This window comes from Cyprinodon tularosa, unplaced genomic scaffold, assembly GCF_016077235.1.
Source record: "Cyprinodon tularosa strain WSP-4 unplaced genomic scaffold, ASM1607723v1 ctg679, whole genome shotgun sequence".
Taxonomy (NCBI): Eukaryota; Metazoa; Chordata; class Actinopteri; order Cyprinodontiformes; family Cyprinodontidae; genus Cyprinodon; species Cyprinodon tularosa.
In genome coordinates, this window is record NW_024039428.1 from 1,452 (window position 1) to 21,823 (window position 20,372).

The 20,372-nt window shown below is 37.9% G+C and overlaps 1 long non-coding RNA gene across 1 annotated transcript; it reads right to left on the bottom strand.

The window, feature by feature from the left end:
• Positions 1 to 667: 667 nt before the first annotated feature.
• On the bottom strand, positions 668 to 5,548 carry LOC119771539. Its single transcript, XR_005279156.1, has 8 exons — positions 5,457 to 5,548; positions 5,274 to 5,342; positions 3,502 to 3,627; positions 3,363 to 3,413; positions 2,889 to 2,933; positions 2,396 to 2,425; positions 2,223 to 2,297; positions 668 to 2,139 (listed from the first exon to the last, which is right to left on the bottom strand). It is a non-coding gene; the product is annotated as an uncharacterized LOC119771539 (long non-coding RNA).
• Between the last annotated feature and the right edge of the window lie 14,824 nt (positions 5,549 to 20,372).

Genomic DNA, 20,372 nt, shown 5'->3' on the forward strand with positions numbered 1-20,372 from the left:
GGACCAAAGCGTGTTTTCCAACTATAGTGGATCACCATTCTCAGCCTAATTGGGAAAGCCTATGCCAGGGTACTGAGGAGAGACTGATTGTTGAACCTTGGCCTCAGGAGGAGCAGTGTGGGTTTGCCCAGGCCATGGAACACTGGACCAACTCTACACCCTCTGGTGCTCAAAGGTTCATAGGAGTATGATCAACTGGTATACACATATGTTTTGTAGACAGCATTCAACATTGTCCCTTTTGGTGCCTTTTAGGGGTGCTCCAGGAGCCTGGAGTCTAGGGCCATTTACTAGGGGCCAGACAGTCTCTGTACAAGTGGAACAGGTGTTTGGTTTGCATTGCTGGTATCAAGTCGGGCCTTTCCGAGTGCATGTTAGACTACAGCAAGCTCCCCTTGTCATCTGTCCTTTTTATAACGTTTATGAACAGGGGGGTCTGATTTGAGTGGTTTGCAGCAGTGTTAAAAAGGCTTGGTGAGAACCAGCTACTCCAAGTTTGAGGCAATGGTTCTCAACCATTGCATGTGAATGGAGCGGAGAACCGCACAATTCCCAGTCCCCTCAGGAGGATGTTCGCTCATTCGCTCTAACGATCAAAGTTGCACCAGGAAGCTCCGCGTTCATCTTAATTTTCCTGCCGCTCCGGCGAAATCGCTCCAAGGCTTTTTCTAACATTTTTCCATCATGTAATTATGCCAGGGCCCTGGGACACATGGCGTTTGATTTAATGATGTGACCCATACATGTGTATTGTCTTATTTAACTGGCTGTTAAATTATCGCACTGTTTCCCAGCTGTAAACATAACACCTCGCTCCATTCATGTTGCCAATTTTTTTTACGAGACTACAATAATAAAGTTAACTTCGCATCCCACTGCAAATGAGATAATGGCGTATAATGCATGTATGCAATCCATTTGATCACACAATATGCAATCCTCATCTCGCCATCTTTTATTGCCAGCTGAAGCAGATGGATAGGGAATCTCAAATGCAAACTTGGGCCAGTGAAGTCAGTGTTTATCATGTATTCTGCATTGGCTGTAATCGCAACCACTTCCATCTGCAACAGTGCAGGCATATCCACCTACTCGTCACACTCGGTGCTGCTGGGACATGAGGTCATGTGGTCAAACATGTTGAAACATGTCACACTAAAATCAAGTAAATGTTATTTACAAAATTTATAATCCAAAATTTTTATATCACCAGAGCTACACCACTGGCTCCACACTCTGCTTCGTTCACATGCTTTGTTCTCAACCGGAAGCAGGTTCATTGCCGACTTCAGGTTAGAGGACAATTCCTGCCTTGAATGGAATCATTATCTTAAGGTCCTATTTACGAGTAAGGAAAGAATGGAGTGGGAGATCATTAGATGAATCGGTGCAGCTGCTACTGTAATGGGGACACTTCACCAGTCTTTTGTGGTGAAGAGGGAGCTGAGCTGAAATGCAAAGCTAGCTCTATTGGTTGGTCTACGTTCATATCCTCACACATATTCATGAAATCTGGATCATGACTGAAAGAACAATATCCCAAATACAGGTGGCTGAAATTAGCTTTCTCCACAGGGTGGCTTCTCTATCTTATGGAGAAGGTCATCCAGAGAGGATCAGAGTAGTGCAACTTCTCCTCTACATTGAGAGGAGTCAGCTGAGGTGGTTCTGATTATCCTTGGACACCTCCCTCAAGAGGGGTTCCAGGCACATCCCACCAGGTGGGAGCCCAGGAGACGAACCAGGACACACTGGAGGGACTAGGTCTCTCGGGTGCCCTGGAGCACCTCTGGCCTCCCCCTGCAGAGCTGGGGAAGGTGTCTGGGGAGAGGAAAGTCTGGGAGTCTCTGCTGTGACTGCTGTCCCCGCAATCTGATGCTGCCTAATTGGAAGATGACAAGTACGAGAACTTTTTGCTTCACTCTTTTTCAGTGAATATAAGGCTTTGTTCATAGTTAGAAATCTTTTAGCAACTCATGCTTAGGGTAATACTTGGCTGCTCCTTTCTAACAGTTTTACTTTTACAAAGACTTTCATAGTTGCAGATGTGTTTAATTTAACTCTAAGTAAAGGTTCTGCATGTAAATACTGACTTTGATGACTTCTTGTGACACTTGGGCAGCCGACAGACCTTGCCACCTGTAGTTAAAGAAAAAACAATGTATTTAGAATCTTTATTACTGTCAGTAGAGATTATTGAAGAGAAAAAAATAAAAACTTACAGCCAATGATCATAATCCCCATAACGAAAAGTACACCAGCAATTATTAAGCCAGCATATCGCAGAGATTCATAGTCTAAAGAGGTGAGGTAAATATTTCAAAGTCCCATTCATACAAATTTACAAGTACTTTTAGAAAAAAATACCAAAAAGAACAAACAATTAGTTTCTTACCATAGGTGAATGGTTTGTCCCACTTTGGATCTATATGACACCAAAAAATAAAGAAAAAGGCATTTGGATTTGGTTGTACTGCTTAAAAGATAGGGAGCAACTGTCAGCAATGTCACAACAGATCTACTTGGTTGTGTGACATTCTGTTCGGTCTATCAAAATCTTATCTACAGTAAGCTGGCACACTCTGAGGGCACAAGTGTCTCATCTGCTTTTTCAGAAGGTACAATCAAGTATTAATCTTTAAGCCATGCATACACTGTGCGATATTTTCAATTGCTGCACCCAGCTACAGCTCAAACTGTATGACGGAACCGCAGGGTTTAAAAGTTCACAGCTCACTGTGCCGTAACATGCTCTATTCGGCCATGCCATCTGTGGGTTTTACTTAGACGACAGGGTATTGTAATAGCGTCCTTAAGTCAAAGGATCAGATGATTACATGGCCATGGCAGGTAAGGGTAACTATCATGTAGAAAGGAATTCTAGTTACCCCAGACAACAGCTTTAGGGTTTTGTGGCATTCTGGTAGATGACGCTGTAGGGGGTGAAAAGAATTTAAAAAATCTGATCATTATCATATATACCTGATATTTGCAACATCACAAAATAATCATTCAAAATTAGAGCCCAGATGCTTCTCTATGTCTAATTTTCCAAATAAATATTGAATATTTTACCGAAGCAAGATCTACAAAAAACATCTAAAGAAACATTTTAATGCTCACCCTGTTAGAATTGTTACTATAGTACATTATTCTGGCCAGTGAGTAACTAAAAAAACACATTAGGGAAAAGAAACATGTATATATGCACAGGTAAATTATCATTTAAAAAAATACATTTTAATTTTATTTTTTGTATAAGGTCCTAAATTCTTTTTAGTGCATAATTCAGTTTTTGATTAAACTCAGTGGCTCTTGTTGCTGTTTAAACTTTTTACTGAAAAGATTAAATAAGTTGTTACCTGGAGTAGATGCAGGATTGGTTTGAGGCTTTGTCGGCTTCTCAGTGAAAGCTAAATAGAATTACAACAAAAAATCAGTAATGCAGACATTCTGAGCGTGGTTTGTATTTCAAAAATGCCACAGCCCATGCCATACTACCTGTTGTTCTTATTTCTGATGCAGTGGAGTTGACTGAATTGGTCTTGGTGCTGTGCCAGTTTGTGGTTTGCTCTAAGAAATTTCCCGGGGTGGAGTTAGCAACTGTGGTTGCTGTGCTTTCAGCTACTACACACACACACACACACACACACACACACACACACACACACACACACACACACACACACACACACACACACACACACACACACACACACAAAAAAAAATCTAATTAGTATTTAGAATTAACACAAACCCGGTTGCTTATATATAGAGAGAACAGTTAAATCTTAAAAAAACAGAAAAACAAAATTAACAGGACAGTTGCAATAGAGGTATTTCTCAAGACCTAAATGCCTGTTTATCTTTTTTATATATTTAAAAATATTTTTTTTTTTATGTTAAATAAACGTAAGTAAAAATCTTTGTATTTGTATTTTGCCTTTTTTGGCACATGCATCAGTCATATGCTCCTGTTGATAACTTTTTGGGAAACAAAATAACTCTACTTTCTAAGCTGGTAACAAATGGGAAGAAGGATTTAAGTTGAAATAGATCCTTTAAAGCAAACTTTTTGTTATAGCTTTTGACTCAGTAGATTTGATTCCCAATATTAAAGTAAATGGGACAAAAATATACAACCTCATGGCACATGGTTCAGGTTGAATTTGTGACACTGAGATCAAGAACTATTATTTTAGCTTTTATTTTTCAGCATTTTAAATGAAATCCCACTAAAATTTGAAGAAGTTTATGAATGGTAAAAATCTTATACTGACAAGAAAGAGTGCAGAATTACATATATATCTACATGTATTGAGGACCAACACTAATATATTTAAAAATAAATAAATAAATGCTTAAGAAATAAGCATACAATTAATTGCCCCCAAATCTAAGACACACCCCTTTTTCATTTGCATACTGAGGCAGAAATGCATAGAGAAATGTAAAAACAACAGGCAGAAATAAAGATGGTGAATAAATACAAAGGAAGAATAGAACAGACAAAATATTATCACATGGAAATTATTACAAAGACAAATAAAGAAGCTAATTAAAAGAGATAAATACATTTATGTCTCACTGTATTATTCAATTTCTACCTTCATTTCTTTCTTTATTGTATTTTGGGGGGCAATTCATTGTATGCTTATTTATTTATTGAGCATTTATTTATTTCTGTATTTTTAAATATGGCAAAGTTGGTCCTCCATATACATGTATGTCTTATCATAATAATCCTAATTGAAATTTATTGATCTCACATTGGAGTATATTACCTCTGCATTTAACTCATCTCCTTGGGGAGCAGTGGGTAGCTATTGTGGGATGCCCAGGGAGCAATCTGGGGTTAAGGGCCATGTTCAGAGACCCAGAGTGGCAGTCTGTAGGACTGGGTTTCGAACTCACAATCTCAGGATTCCAAGCTCTATGCCCTAATCTCTAGACTGCCACTCCCCGCTTATGAACTTTTAAACATTGGTTTAGGACTTGTTGTTTCCCTGGAGTATAGATATAAATTCTTGACAATGAGGATGTATTTGTTGTTTCTTTTATCACAGATCCTTAAAATTTAAATAGACAATAGAAAACACTGGTAGATTAGGTCTTACATGATATGATTGTAATCAGTTAGGAAATGGCTGGAAGATTTCAGCCTCTTTATTACTGTGGCTCAGGTTTTGAACCCTCTATTTTAATCTTCATTAAGTTTCCTACCAATTGTATAGGGTGCAGTTGATAGAGACAGTCCAAAACAAGTGTCCTACCAGTGGGAGTGGTAGCGGTACTGGGAGCCGTCCTATGATCTGTGGGAATGGCAGTCTTTGCCCACGACTCTGTAGAAAAAATAGATGCATTTTTAATCACCAAACTTAGAAAAAAGACTCAAATGAAACAGTACACATTTACAGAAAGAACAAAGCACTGTGTTGTTTATGAGTTTCTCTGACCATGCTGTCACGTATTTCTTGGCAGAGGCCAGACCTCAGAATATGAAGTGGAGGGAGGCTTGCAGATGCACTGAGCATGTCACAGTGGTAGTCCTGTCAGTGAATGGGGCTGTGAGGCAATCTCTAGCTACAACACAGTCAGATTGTTGAGTGAGACCACAGGACAGAGCAGCCTATTGTCTGTGCTCCCACTCAGTACCTTCACATTAGTCATGAAGTTTCACAAAATCTTTACATCATTTTGCCAAATGCAAAAATAGGATGAATGAAATATGTATTTGGCTATGTTTTTTTCTTATTCAAATGTATCCAATATGTTGTTTGTATGTTTTCATGATTAGCAGCCTGGCAATGCCTTAACTGTGAGATTACTGTATATTTAGCTTCTAGCTTTGGATGCAGTGCTTTTAGCTCCATTGCTGTGTATACTGTAGCCTTACAGCATTTCATACTCATGGGATCATGATTAGAATCAGAAAGATATTTATTGTCACGTAGTGTCCACACATGAGAACAACTTGCTATGGTGATAAGGTGCTGCAAGCAGAAAAACAAAGAGTTGAAAAAAAATGATATGTCGAACTATAATTTGGAAGAAACAATTGCAAGAGTACAGTGGCAGACATTGAAAATAAAAACTAAAATCAGATAAGATTACAAAGTATGCAGTTACAATTGTTATTATTCAATTTATTTTCTCCTTTATTGGTAAACGGAGAAAGCCTAAGGGACCCAGGTCTTGTTAATGAAACTAATGCAGAAGGGGAGATGCTGTTTTCGGGGTGGGAGGGTCTGGTCGGATGGACTGCAGCCTCCCGTCAGAGGAGAGAGTTTGTTTCCATGGAGGGAGGGGTCAATTGCAAACTTACCTGATCCTTTAAGAATACCAAGTACAGTGTCAAGTAATGTGTTACAATTTTCTCAAGTGGTGGGCTGGTTGTAATTCTGGTCTCAAGAAAAAACTAATCTTCATGGATCCTGTCTTTATTTAGTTTTTATTGCCAGCGCTATCCCTATTTTTATTGTGGGTTTGTTCTCGTCCCATGGTTTCACAATTATACTCACAATTGTTGAAAGATTCTCCAAAATGGTCATTGTAAATGGTTTCACACAAAAAACTACAGTGAGAAAAAAAAGTATTTGAACGGCCTGCTATTTTGCAAGTTCTCCCGCTTAGAAATCATGGAGGGGTCTGAAATTGTCATTGTAGGTGCATGTACACTGTGAGAGACATAATCTAAAAAAAACAAAAAAATCCAGAAATCACAATGTATGAATTTTTTAAACTGTTTATTTGTATGACACAGATACAGCTGCAAATAACTATTAGAACACCTGTCTATCAGCTAGAATTCTGACCCTCAAAGACCTGTTAGTCTGCCTTCAAAGGCTACGTTCACACTGCAGGCCTTGATGCTCAATTACATTTTTTTTTGGCGTTGCTGTTCACATTTCCAAATATATGCGACTTGTATGTGATCTCCTTTGTGAACTGCATTTTTCCTCATACGCAGTAGAGGATGCAATGATGTCACAAGCAAGTGTGCTCTGTCTTTAAGGAAGTAAGCATGGATGGTATTGCTGGAGAACATCTAGTGATCTTTCCTAACCTTAAAATCACAATCTTTCCAAGATTGTGAACCTCTTAAAACAAAATTCCACCGGTAAAACGTTTACCAGAAGGTGGAGCCATTGCACGCAGCTCCAAGCTGACACTAAAAGTTCAAATCCGCACAGCTCTGGAACTGTTATAGCTAGAGGTCTGAAATTGTCTGCATGCGTGGTTGATATGATGTACTGTAGAAGAAATATAATACATAAAACCTGCCTTTTCTCAAGAATATCTTTATTACTGCTGTTCAAAAACTACCTATCATTCCGAGAATAAAAAAAAACTTTAAGTCATGTTTAAACTGCTGCAGGTTGATCTGTGTTCTAATCACCCAATTTTAATTTATATTTAGGAAAATGGAGGGTGTTAGCTTTCAAATAATGTATTGCACATGTAATTTGGACTTACAGTTCCTAAGTTATTTGCTTATCAATTTGGGTATGCAAAATAGGCGAGGATTACCCAAAATGAGGTGGATGTTCAGAGGTTAAACATAAATACTGCTCTCTGCATTATTGTCCACCATGGTTTTTGTTTTTCTTGCCACGTCTGCGTAGCAAGAAGTAGAAGAGTGACCACTGTCGGGTATTAATGACATTTAGGTCGGATGGATGCGACCTGGCTGTTCAGACACAGCTTGCATTTGAAAAGATCAGATATGGATCAGAGTCAGGACCACATAGACAAGTAGGCCTGGGTCGCATTGAAAAAAAATCAGATCTGAGTTGTTTAGACTGTCAGGAGAAGATCAGATCTAGGTCGCATATGGGCAAAAAATTGGATTTGGGTCACTTCAGGCTGCTGTGTGAGCATAGCCAAAATGTCCACCTTCACCCCATTTATTATCAGTAATTAGATGCACTTGTTTGAGGTTGTTAGCTGCATGAAAGCACCTGTCCACCCCATATAATCAGTAAGAATCTACTATTAACATGGCCAAGACCAAAGACAGTAGAGACAAAGTTGTACTCCCCCACAGGGCTTATAAGAAGGTGCAGCTATTCTGTGGATTTTTCCTAACCACCAGACAGGAAAGTCAAAGTTGGAGAAGAACGAACAAGGAGCTAATTTTCATTTAGCACAAGAACATTCTTGCAGCAAGGCATGACGCAAAACAAATGTCCCAAATTCACATATTTTGACATTTTATTTCAAACATTAAAGCTGCCAAACCAATGAAGAGACGGGGCTCAACTTCTGCAGAGCTAAAATAAAGAGCAGAAAAGGCCCTGTTTTTCAGAAGAAGCTCTTACTGCTGCAAACCACCAGGCTAATGGGAGCCAGCATTTTCATTGTCCCTACTCTAGGAGCTTTAAGTAGAGCTCCCCCTACAGGTTTGGTGGGAGACATCTCGGTAGATAACAGCGGCTTAGGTTAAAAAAAAAAAATGTCGGTGTGTTGCGCTCTTTAGTTTGGAAAATACAGTATTTATTTCTATGATACAGCTACAAATAGCGATTTGAACACCTGAGAAAATCAATGTTAATATTCGGTACAGTGGAATTTGTTTGAAATTAAAGATGTGTCATTTTTCACCATGTTTGCACATGCTGCAGGAGGGATTTTGGCCAATGTTTGATGTATCCTGCAAAGCAGCGAAGGGAGATGTACAGTAATTGACAATCTTCAGGATATCACAAGATTATTCAAGAGAAGATCCTTGCTAATTGCTAGCCAGAAGTCATTTACAGTTTCGTTTTTAAAAAAAAAGTCAAGGGAAATCTCGCCCAGCATCCCCTTTCGTCATCGTGGCACATTTTTGAGAGGCGTGGTGACAACCACAGTGTGCTCCTGTGACGTCTTCTTTGGCAAATGTGGGTTACTTTGATGTCCTGAAACATTGAGACCTGAATTTTATGGCAGGTCTTATTTAATTCGTAGTATTAAAGACTATGCCAAAAAGATTGGATTTCAGGAAAAAAAATAATAGAGCATTGTGAAAAGATAACGGGTTTACAGAAGATGTGCCAGTAATTTGCACGAATGAGAGTACCTTAAATTTACCTTGGCATTGAGAGTACCTTCAACCTAGCAATTTCACATTTTATCAAAGAATCAGGTTTGCACATGACAATATTGTTTAGCAAGTTATCTTTTTTGTGAAACCTAACCTGTTTATTCTTTAGGGAACAGATGTTATGGTCTATGGGGTTTTTCTGGTTTGAGCGAGCTTCCTGTCACAGAGATAATCTTTGCTAGTGACTGGGCCGACCCGTGTTGCTGCACCCCTTAGAAGATTTCTCAGTCAAGATGACTACCATGCATATAAGGAGGTGAAGGATCATCTGTATCGTTTGGTTATTCCCCTACAGATCCATGCTACCTCCCCTTCATCTCACAAGTAACCAAATCAATCAGTCATAAGTTTTCATCAACCAACTCCTTTCTGATCAGTCTGCTTTTTCCTTCAGACCAACCAGAAAGTTCAACTGACTTCCTCAAGTTCTCTGCTTCTTGCTGCTTTGTACATAAAATGTTAAAACTCACTGGTTCTCTCTGTGATTTTGCATGTGGGTCAATGTGAATCTCAGTGTTAGAACCACCTAACATTGAAATACAGCAACAACATATAAACTTGTTAAACCTGGACACAAAATAAAATCCAGACCAGCTGTAGATTTTCATCTAGAGAGAAATATAACTAAAAAAACTGCACATATATTTTCTTTAAATTACCAAAGACCCTCCTTTGTCATGTGACATCAAACTGAAACTATATAGGTTTGCTAAAGTCCTAGCTAAAAGATTTTCCATCACAGGTTGTGCCTGAATGTGTGACACGACCAATATATATAGCACTGTACAGGGGTTATGCCATTTTATTTGAGTGTAGGAATGTCTATTGGGGAAAAAAAAAGTAGTGGACTCAAAATTTCCCTGAGTGCATCTTGAAAAGTAGTATACATTTATGGTCACTAAATAAGCAGATATATACCAGAATGCTTTGCAAGAATTCTCCTTGCAAAGCATTGTGGTATTTGGGAGTGAGAAAGAACAAAGATGGCGCAGGCACCATGTGAGGTACCAGAGTCATGTGAGCAACATGGAGCAAAAAATAGTGATCACATGTCTAAACGGTCAGTTAACCGAGTGTACTGTACAGTCCACTATACAGTCTCTGCTCTATATAGTGATTGAGGTTAGAGGGGTTAGGGCAGACATTCGGTCTTAGATTGCTCAGTGAAACAAAACAAACACGTGGATCAGAGCAGCTTTATCTAGAGTTCAGCAAAATAGAAAATCAGTTTATATGAGGAAATATAAAAGGACATAATTAGACCGATCTAAAGATGTTTGCAATACTAAGGTTTAAAAAAAAACTATGCAACAAAATACTAAACAGGCTAATGTACAAGTAATGTCCACATCTCTATTCTATACCATTAAAGACTTTATTTTATAAAATAATTGCCATTGAAAAATAACTTTTTTTTAAAGAAATGTTTTCTAGTTAAAAATGTGTTGATGGTGAAGTATATTTAAAAATGAATTCTGTTTTGAGGTCCTACTGTTCATGAAACATTATGTATTTATTTGTAAATAATGTGGAAATAACTCATCACTTTCCTAAACCCAACATCATGCAACGTTTTGTCTCCTGAGCAAGATGTATTGCACTTCCAATAAATATGTATAACTATACTGTTTAATTAATTTGAATCAAGATGAGTATGGAATCTTTGGACACTGCAAACATAAAAACAAAAGCTTAAAAACAGAGAAAGTTTACATCTTGGTCTCAGGCAATTCATTTGCTGCAAATTGCTTCTTTATTCAAACCCACCTCTCATATTAACTTGCAATGAGTAAATTCAGTACCACGGGGATTTGCAGCACTCACCTTTCAACATGACTAATAGAAGACATATCAGGGAGGCCTTGTAAATCTGAAAGAAACAACATTTTGCAGAAAGAGGAATAGAAATGATTCATCAAGAAGTCTTAAGAAGGTGAAACAGAGATGAATGGTAGAGTAAATAAATCAAGGAATGTAAGTTAACTTAGTTTGATGATTTTATTTAGGTAAATTCAGCTCTATCTAAAGGGTGACAACATAGATATATAATATTTCCTCATATATTAAAAAAACACGGTTTTTAATTAACCTGTTGGTCATAATAAGCCTTCGAGTTCAAAGCAAAAGCTAACGTGCTATGTAAATATCCCTCGCATGTAATAAAAGGTCGGTCTGAATGATTGTTGCATTAATTATATCAGACAAATGTGCTTCAGGTTCACAAAACAGGAAGCCAGGGCTTTACAGCTCAGCACCACATGGCCATTTCTACTTCCTTCTTCTTCCTCCTGTAGCCCCCAATCACCATTACTCACACTCCTGATGCAGTGCAACAGAAAACAGATCCCTACTTCTAATTCAAGCTGTGTGAAACTTGTTTTTGTTTGTCAAAAGAGGGACTTGGGAGACATATTCTGGGCACAATCCTCCCACATGTATCTGTGCTGCACTTTGCAGCACCGAGGAATTACTGTATCGTTGTCTCAAAACTGTCACCAATTAAAAGTTTGCTTCAGAAGATGTGTCGAAAATATTTTTACCATAATGGAGACCCTGAGTTTGTAAGCAGTTTTCTTCCTCCCCCTCAACATACTGCCTCAGTTAGAAAAAAAAAAACACAAAAACTTTCCATTATGTATGTCTTTCAAAAAAGGTAAAGCAGAAACAGGGATGTTAACAGGTATAGGTCTAGGCCATAGTTCAGGTTTGGATCTTACCAGCAGAAAATTATATTTTAGATTTTAACCTATCCTGGTGGCATCTCACCCTTGGGTATGCAACGGCGTGGTAGGTTAGTGTCCACAGACATCATGAGCTTTGACAGCTCAGATTAGCAGGTCTTGCCAATCCTTATTTTACTCCAGAGCATATGTCAAGAAGAGGTCTGTAACCCCTGGGCTGTAACAGCGTCCCTCACTTCCCCTGGCCTGACCCGCCTGCCTGTTTGTCACATCCAGCTCTCTCCCTCACTCCATGGTTTGTCTCTTCATCCATTTGTCTGTCAACCCCCATCAGTCTTCTTTAACTCTGCTTTACCCAGAAACAGCCCTGAGCATTTGGATATTTAGTCTATAATCCAAAATATGATGCTTACCTTAATATCCATCCTGCACAGGGTTTGTTTCCAGGGATACATCCAATGCCTCATCCCCCACAGTGCTTTCCTTTGTAAAGCGACCTCTGACAGGGTTATGCAAAAAACGTTTAAAAAGGCCACACCCATGGGGCTAACCACACAGCAGCCACTTCCGCATCCAGAGCCTCTGTCTCTCTCACCCAACCTTCCTCCATCTGCTCTTTGAGATAAGTTTTTCACTTGATTCTGTTCTATTTCTGCAGCTTTTCTCACAACATTTTGAGTTTTCATCCCATTTTTATTGTTCTTCTCTAATTTACTGTTTTCCACTTAACTATCAGTCTCTGCATCATTGACTCGCAAACTTTAATGAACAAAATTGCGATACGAAAGCTCACCAACAAACAGATATAAATATGTTATAACTATACAGCAAATTGATCCAGATATTTAATGCATATTCTACCTTGAGATGCTTTGTAGTGCTGAATGTGGCCTTCAAGTTTTGGGAAACCTTGCTCGCTTTAAACATAAATCATTTCTAAAGCTATAAATATATATATATATATATATATATATATATATATATATATATATATATATATATATATATATATATATATATATATATATATAACTTTAGAAATCTGAAACAGAGTTTATTAGAAGAAGAAAAACACAGTATAGCTGAAGGAAATTCACTGTACATATAATTTCTTTCTATTTATCATAATCGGTTGGATGCTAAAGCCATTATTATCACCAGGGGTAAGTTATTTTTTTTCTAGAAAAAAGGTTTAAACACCCATAACAAGAAGTTTACAAGAAAAGAGGTAGTAATTGTGACCTAACTGCATTACTCAAGTGAGAGGAACAATCCTAGGCTGTTACAGTAAACAAAGGCTGCAATTCATCTACATGAGGAAAGCATAGCCTTTGTTCGCAATGTCGGTGCAATTTGTACTCAATTTGAATCCTACAGACTCCTGGTCTTCATGAAATATAAGCTTATTATTTGAGCTCTCCACCTGTAGGGCAGTGGAAATGTATTAGCTAACTTCTAGATTTCTGTTTCTGATTTTATGTCAGATTCAAATGATTTGGCTTATTGCACACATTTTTACACAAAAGAAAGGTAGAGTAAATATAAAAGGGCTGTTTTCTAATAAGATTTTCAAATATATAAATCAAAATGAAAGTAGACCTGGTTCTGTTCTCCTTGGCTGCCAAAGCTGCCACCAAAACATTTACAGTACAGAGTAATGAGTCTTTTTATATTGCTGTGGAGGACCTTTTGCCCACTTGTCTTTTTAAGGTCATGCAGCTGCAACTTAATTTCGATAAAAAAAAGCATGCACTTTGACAAAGCCAACTGATTATTTTTTCTCTTTTGGTCCATTCAAAAATGAGCTTGGATTTGTGCTTTGGATCATTGTCTTGCATATGAGTTTAAGTTTGCGAACCAGTAATGGGACTGCAGCCTCAGACATCACCGTAAGACAATCAGGTGTGACTATATAGAAAATATATTTTGTAAACAGTCCCAAAAAAGAAATGTTTTCACATTTGTCTCCGCAAAGCATGGCATGGGGATTATCAACATGTTTTTTTTTTTTTGTTTTTTTGTTTTTTTTACAAATACTCAATTATTATTATTATTATTATTAATGTTTTTTTTTGTCAGCAGTGGTTTTCATCTTTGTACCCTCCCATGGATGTCCTCGTTGTTGTTGTTAAAAGATGAACACTGACCTTACAGCTAGTGAGCCCCAGGTGTATTTAGCTTTTTCTATGCTCTATTGTAACATCTGAATTGATGCACATTTGGACTAATTTTTGTAGGCTGTTCGTTTCCTGGGAAGACTCACCACTGTTCTATGTTTCTTCATTTCTGAATAATGGCTTCCACTGTTGAAGTCTTGTGAACCCTAGATTTTTTTTTTTAACTCTTCAGAACAAACAAATTTTCTCTCAAGCTGTTAAATTTGTTTACATATGGGAAACTGCCACTTTTTTAGATCTTTCAGCCTACCTTCTGTAGTCTAAGTCCATTTAAGCAAGTACTGTTCAATTCTGATAATAGTCAAACTTGAAAATGGCTCTAGTAGAGTTAAAGTACTGTAGCTTTCAAAAAATAAAGTGGTTAGTCACTATTGACTTATTAAATCATCATTCAAAAACTTCATTTTATCCTGCATTCACCAACCTGTGTTATTATCAATGTGTTTGATGGTGTGAAATATTTAATAGCATTAAAAGAACAAAAACAAAAGAAACCTTACGATTTCACAAGACTGTATTTTAAACTGACCTCACCCATTGCAGAGCCTACTTTAACCCACATATGATATTTTAAAATTGTGTCTTGGTCTTTGCTTTGAGTCACAGCAGCAGTGACCCTGGCCTGCAGTGACAGCAACACAGACATGGAAAGCAATCATATTAATTAGAGTTTTGTGGGAGCTCTAGACTAGTTTCAACTCCTTATGGAGACAACATTATGGCTCTGCTGCCTTTATTCCCCACAGCAGTAGAGCTGTAATGTCATTTTGTCTGGATGTAACAATAACTTTACAGCCAATACTAATACTGATTTAAAATCGGATGCGGTATGCTCTCTAAACATGAAGAGGATGGTTTTAAACTGTCACATGCTTGTCAGGAGGCCAAGCAGTCTTGGAGGTGGGATCCAAACCAGTTGAAAGAAGTACATGCTCCAAAGAGTTTTCAGCTAACAAGTCTTTAATTTTTTCTGGTGCAAACAACACCAATAACAAGAACATTGGCAGACATGTTTCTTATATAGAGGTGGAACTGAATTGGAAGAAACCATTTTTAAAAGAATGTGCAGCTGCACAACAACAAGAAAAAAAAAAAGAAAATTTGTTTCAAATGAACAGCTAATTAAGAAATACTTTTACCACTAAATACAAAAAAACAAATATTTCAGTTCAACCAAAACAAATATTCAAACTTAATATAGAAAACACCATACATGAGATCAACCTCCCCCTTCAATTCTCTGATGGTGCAGTCCTGTGCACACCTGCTTGGAGAGTGAAACAGCAGAGGTGAGTATTTCACAATGACTTTTGATATTTTAACTCTTTAATCCATGCGTTTCCCTTTTAGGAAGACTTTAACAAAAACAAAATATTGTAAAGTGAAATAAATTGACCTTTTTACAAAATGAAAACAAGATGTGGCCTACCAAAAAAGCACACCCCAAACAAATCCACTTCACCCAAAACAACAAAAATAAACCAATCTACAAAACCAGATGGTGTGTTTAACTGCTACTTTAGCCAATATACAAGTAACAATGGCTCATTGTTACATAGAAACACTGTTACAAATATACCTCTATCAGATAGTTCCCCAAAGACCGAGCCAATATTGAGTGACTTTGGTAAAGCTTAGGATAGAGAGGGTACTGGTAGATGGTGCTTCATAAGAACAACATTACCAATGGCACAACCAAGATATATTTTTTTATTCATGAGCTATGGTTGTGTGATGTGCTGGAGCATGTTACAGAGACGGTTAGACCATCTATTCTTAAAAAGATACAAAGTAAAGATAGCTGTCTTGGTATTAATCCATATGAAATAAACAAATGGCTGATGCAAGGTAAGTAAAGAGTGTTTTTTTCTTTTTTTTTTTCTATCTAATACTGCTTTCGCACAGGCCAAAAAAAAAACAAAAAAACATCAAACATTAAACATTATAAGTGGGAAAGGCTCACTGACCCATGTCAACCCTTTAAACAACTGGGCGATTGACCCAGGCTAAAATCACCTTCCAATGGCTTGGCTACGATTGGCATACAGTGGGAACATTGAACACAGGGAGACCTACAAATTTAAGTGATACAATTGAGCACAACAAATGTACGTCGCAACATTACGCCAGTAGCTTCTGCTAAAATAAGCAAACACAACTCTGCTTGCATTCGATAAACATGGCATAGCACTGGTAAGGCAGATTTGGTTGGAGAAAAGAGGCAAAAAATAAAGTGCACAAACTACGCCCTGACTCCATTATATGTTGCTTTCCATTGTTTACATTCCTGATTTCTGTCACATTGGTAACCTAATCAATGGTAACCCAGGGTGATGGTGTACATGCAGCGATGGGGGGACAAACGGCATGCAGCTTGCCAGCGGGGGATCAGACAAATTTGGCAAATTTAAGTAGGCAAGCAACTTAAGTTAATTATATTCATTTATTCAGTCTTACATATATGGTCTTCATATACTGTTTAAAATTAGAAGCCATGTAGATTCAGAGCCTATTTCTCATTGAATAATTGAGAGGCTAAATCTGAGAGTGGCCAGACAGCGAGGAGGTTTTCCTCATGACTCGAGCGGGAAAAGTGATAATTTATTCAGAAGAATCATCTTTCAGGAATACAGTACACAACCAAAGTAAAACATTTCTTATTTTCAGCATCATCATATGATATTGTTTCCCAACATTTAGATTAACTCATCGCTATTCCTTTATCACACAGCCACTGGAAACAAAAATATAGTTTAATCCAATTGCAGGCCATCAGGATTTTACTGTGCTATGCGCTGGCCCTCATGGGAAATGTTGTCTTCCTTCAGGCAAGATAATACAGCTGTTGTCCACAAGAGGGAGATCTGCTTTAAAGGAATAGTACACCCAAAACATGATTAGCCTTCATTTTCTACTCACCCCCATGCTGAACAACACTCTGGAGTACTTTTTTGATATCTCAAATGCATCTGGAGATCTGGGAGGCTTCTTGCTGTCTGCTGACATTCATATAATTGAGGTCCATAGCGCCCGAAGCAGAAAGGTCCATAAAAGTCCACAAAAAACGTGTCAATATTCCCCCATACTGCTCGTCCAATGTATTCCAAGTGTCCTGAGTGGGTAGCGTCCATAATTTACTCGAAACGAAGTCATTTAGAATGTTTTTAGAGCATAAACAGTAGTGTATAGAATTTCCTAAAAGCGCGCGCCTGCGAGCTCACGAGCCTACGGAAACCGCGGCAGACCAAACCAGATGAAAGTGCGCATTCAGCTCGGCAAAGAACTCATGCTCTTCCTCAACACTGAAGTCCTCAGACATTTTTCTTTCGTTGTTTCTTTCTTTGCACAGGTAAACAGCACATTTCTTCTTCTACGCTTGCATTATCGGCAGAGCAGACGCTGCATGCGCACTTTCATCTGGTTTGGTCTGCCGCGGTTTCTGTAGACTCGTGAACTCGCAGGCGAGCGCTTTTAGGAAATCCTATACACTACTGTTTATGCTCTAAAAACATTCTAAATGACTTCGTTTCGAGTAAATTATGGACGCTAGCAACTCAGGACACTTGGAATACATTGGATGAGCAGTATGGAGCAATATTGACACGTTTTTTGTGGACTTTTATGGACCTTTCTGCCTCGGGCGCCATAGACCTCCATTATTTGAATGTCAGCAGACAGCAAGAAGCCTCCCAGATCTCCAGATGCATTTGAGATATCAAAAAAGTACTCCAGAGTGTTGTTCAGCATGGGGGTGAGTAGAAAATGAAGGTTAATCATGTTTTGGGTGTACTATTCCTTTAAGATGGATGCACTTGACTTCACATTCGCAAAGACAGCATGAAAACTTCAGACCCATAGTACATTCGGGGTAAATAGGCTACAGGCTTATGGATCAATGCTCACCTACGAGGTGTCAGTCTGCTTAAAGGGTCATAGAATGCAAAACCGAGTTTACATTGTCATAGATGAATAACGATAGTTCAGTGGCTGAAATGGACGTATAGAGACGTTCAAACCACATTGACACCTCGTTTCTCTTCAAATCTCACAATTCTAAGCTTCCACCATAAAAGGAATCCAAACAAATCCCCGAGTTGACATCAACTCTGGAATGTTGCCTTATTTGGTTCTGGGCTGTACTTTTATCACGCCCCGAAATTGACATATAGACCAGTTCACTAGTTTACTGGCTCAAGATAAATAGAGCTAGATGTAAGACACCAGTTAGCTGTTTAGCCTACAGTTGGGTTAACTTCTACAAGAATTACAAAGCAGGCAGTTTCTCTATTGAAAATGAGCCAGCCGGGTTTGGTCGCTCCGTCCCCCGCTGACTCCCTGGCCCTGTCCGCCAGAATTCCCGGACCAGCCCCAGAGCTTACGGCTCGGTTTGAGTGCACTGTGTGTTTCGACTACGTGTTGCACTGTACTCGACCGAAATCGCGGATGATTTTGAAACCCCCCCCCCCACACATTTTTTTAGGTATGAAAAGTAGGACGTCCGGGAGAAAGAGGATGTCTGGTCACCCTATCATATCAACAATTTCGATGTTTCAGTAAGTGAGTGCTTGTTGCTATGATGCGTCTTTACTCAGCAGCTTCGCTTGTTGTAAACCAACCAATCAGCGCACAGGTCATCTAAATATTCATTAAAATACCATAAAAGGAAGAAAACCTGTTGTTTCATTCTAGGGCTTTTAACCAAGCTCGCATTAGGGCATATAGAACAGCAAAGATGCCATTTTCAGCCCAACCAATGTTACACACCCTATTGAGAGAGCTGAAGGAATAGCCCCAAATATCCTATATAATCATTTTATGAGCCCTTTAAGTAAAACAAGGAAATTTTTGTTTGAACAAAAATTATCTTTGTGTTTTTACAGTAATGTTACATTGTTGATGGTCAACACACACACACACACACCCACATTGATTTGAAAGATTAAAGGCTAAAAGGTTCAGTGTGTATTCATCTCCTTTTAGAGGAATAAAGCATGTAATGTTAAAAATACCCACAATACTCTCTTCTGGTAATTGAAGAAAAACCTAAAGCGAAAATTTAGATCATACTGTATTACATACTCTATGCTTCTACCCAAAAGGGACGGTATCAGAGAGATCCTCCCTACAGTAGGTCAGTAAGGATTGCCAAGCCACACTTTGCATGTATTACCATACCTTGGCACTCCTTTGAAAGATGACTATAGGCTTGCTGCCCTATTTCCCTACAGTATATTCTGTAACATGAAAGTTAGATGAAAACAATGAGACTATACACTAAGCAACTGCAACTGTCTTATCAGATATTAATAGAGAAAATGTGTCTTTCACAAATTTAGGTAAATGGTTGCATTTTTCAGTAACTGTCTTTGGTCCAGCAAATGTTTAAGTATTGTCTATGTGTAATTTCCTATGTACAAGAAGCATTACCCTTAACTTGTGGGAGCTGATCCTTATCCTGGCTGCTTTGCGCTCAGTGAACCACCCCAGTACATGTTTTAGGTCTTTGCAGAAGGAAGCCAGCAGAAATACATAATCCCCAAAACTGAAATACCCTGGAACTAGAGGAGGAATATCCTTTTTTGAATGTTATATGATAAGGACAGGTATTTATTTATTTATTTTTTAAAGTATCCATTTAGAAATAGGATTTCATGCATTTTCCATTTTTTGTATTTCAAAATAAAATAAGAAATGTATAATTATAAAGCACGTTTTAAAGTCGGATTTACAGTTGTAGGATTTAAATTTAAAATGATTGTATATTTTCATTTTCAGCCTTCTTTTTGGGATAGTTGGCGTATGCGAGTGTCAGGTCCTGTTTTGTGCTTACTCAATCCTTATAAATATGACACCAGATGAGTATAAACCACTAAATCTTAGCCTAATGATGCTACTCTGCTATGAAATCTTTTTGGCCGGTGGCTTCTTTCTTAGTCCATTCTTTTAGTGGTCACAGCCAGGAAGATCATTAACTCTGGACATCATAAAGATTGCATGAACAATAATTTGCTGAACGGATGTGTAGGTCTGTTAAATGCTAAACCCAAACAGTTTGCTTATGCTGAATGAAAAAATGCAAAATTTTATTGATTCATTTTCAGTTTACTAACTGGTGATGCAAAATGCCCTTATCTTGCAAGCTGAAAGCTACAAATGTATGTATAAATTAAGAGTTTTATAGTTAAAAAAAACAACGAAATTATTTCCATATTTTGCCACTTCCAGTATGAGATACTTACATAGAAGTGTTAAGTTAAACTGACAAATAATAGTTTTTATTTTTTTATTTACATATCTAAAAGGCTGAAATACACAAAAAATCCAATACTCTGTCACATAACCTTTTGACTCAAATCCAGCATTCATTCTTTTTAGGTTTAAAGTTTAGTGGCAGGACTATTTTTTTTACACTGACTGATTTTTATTATT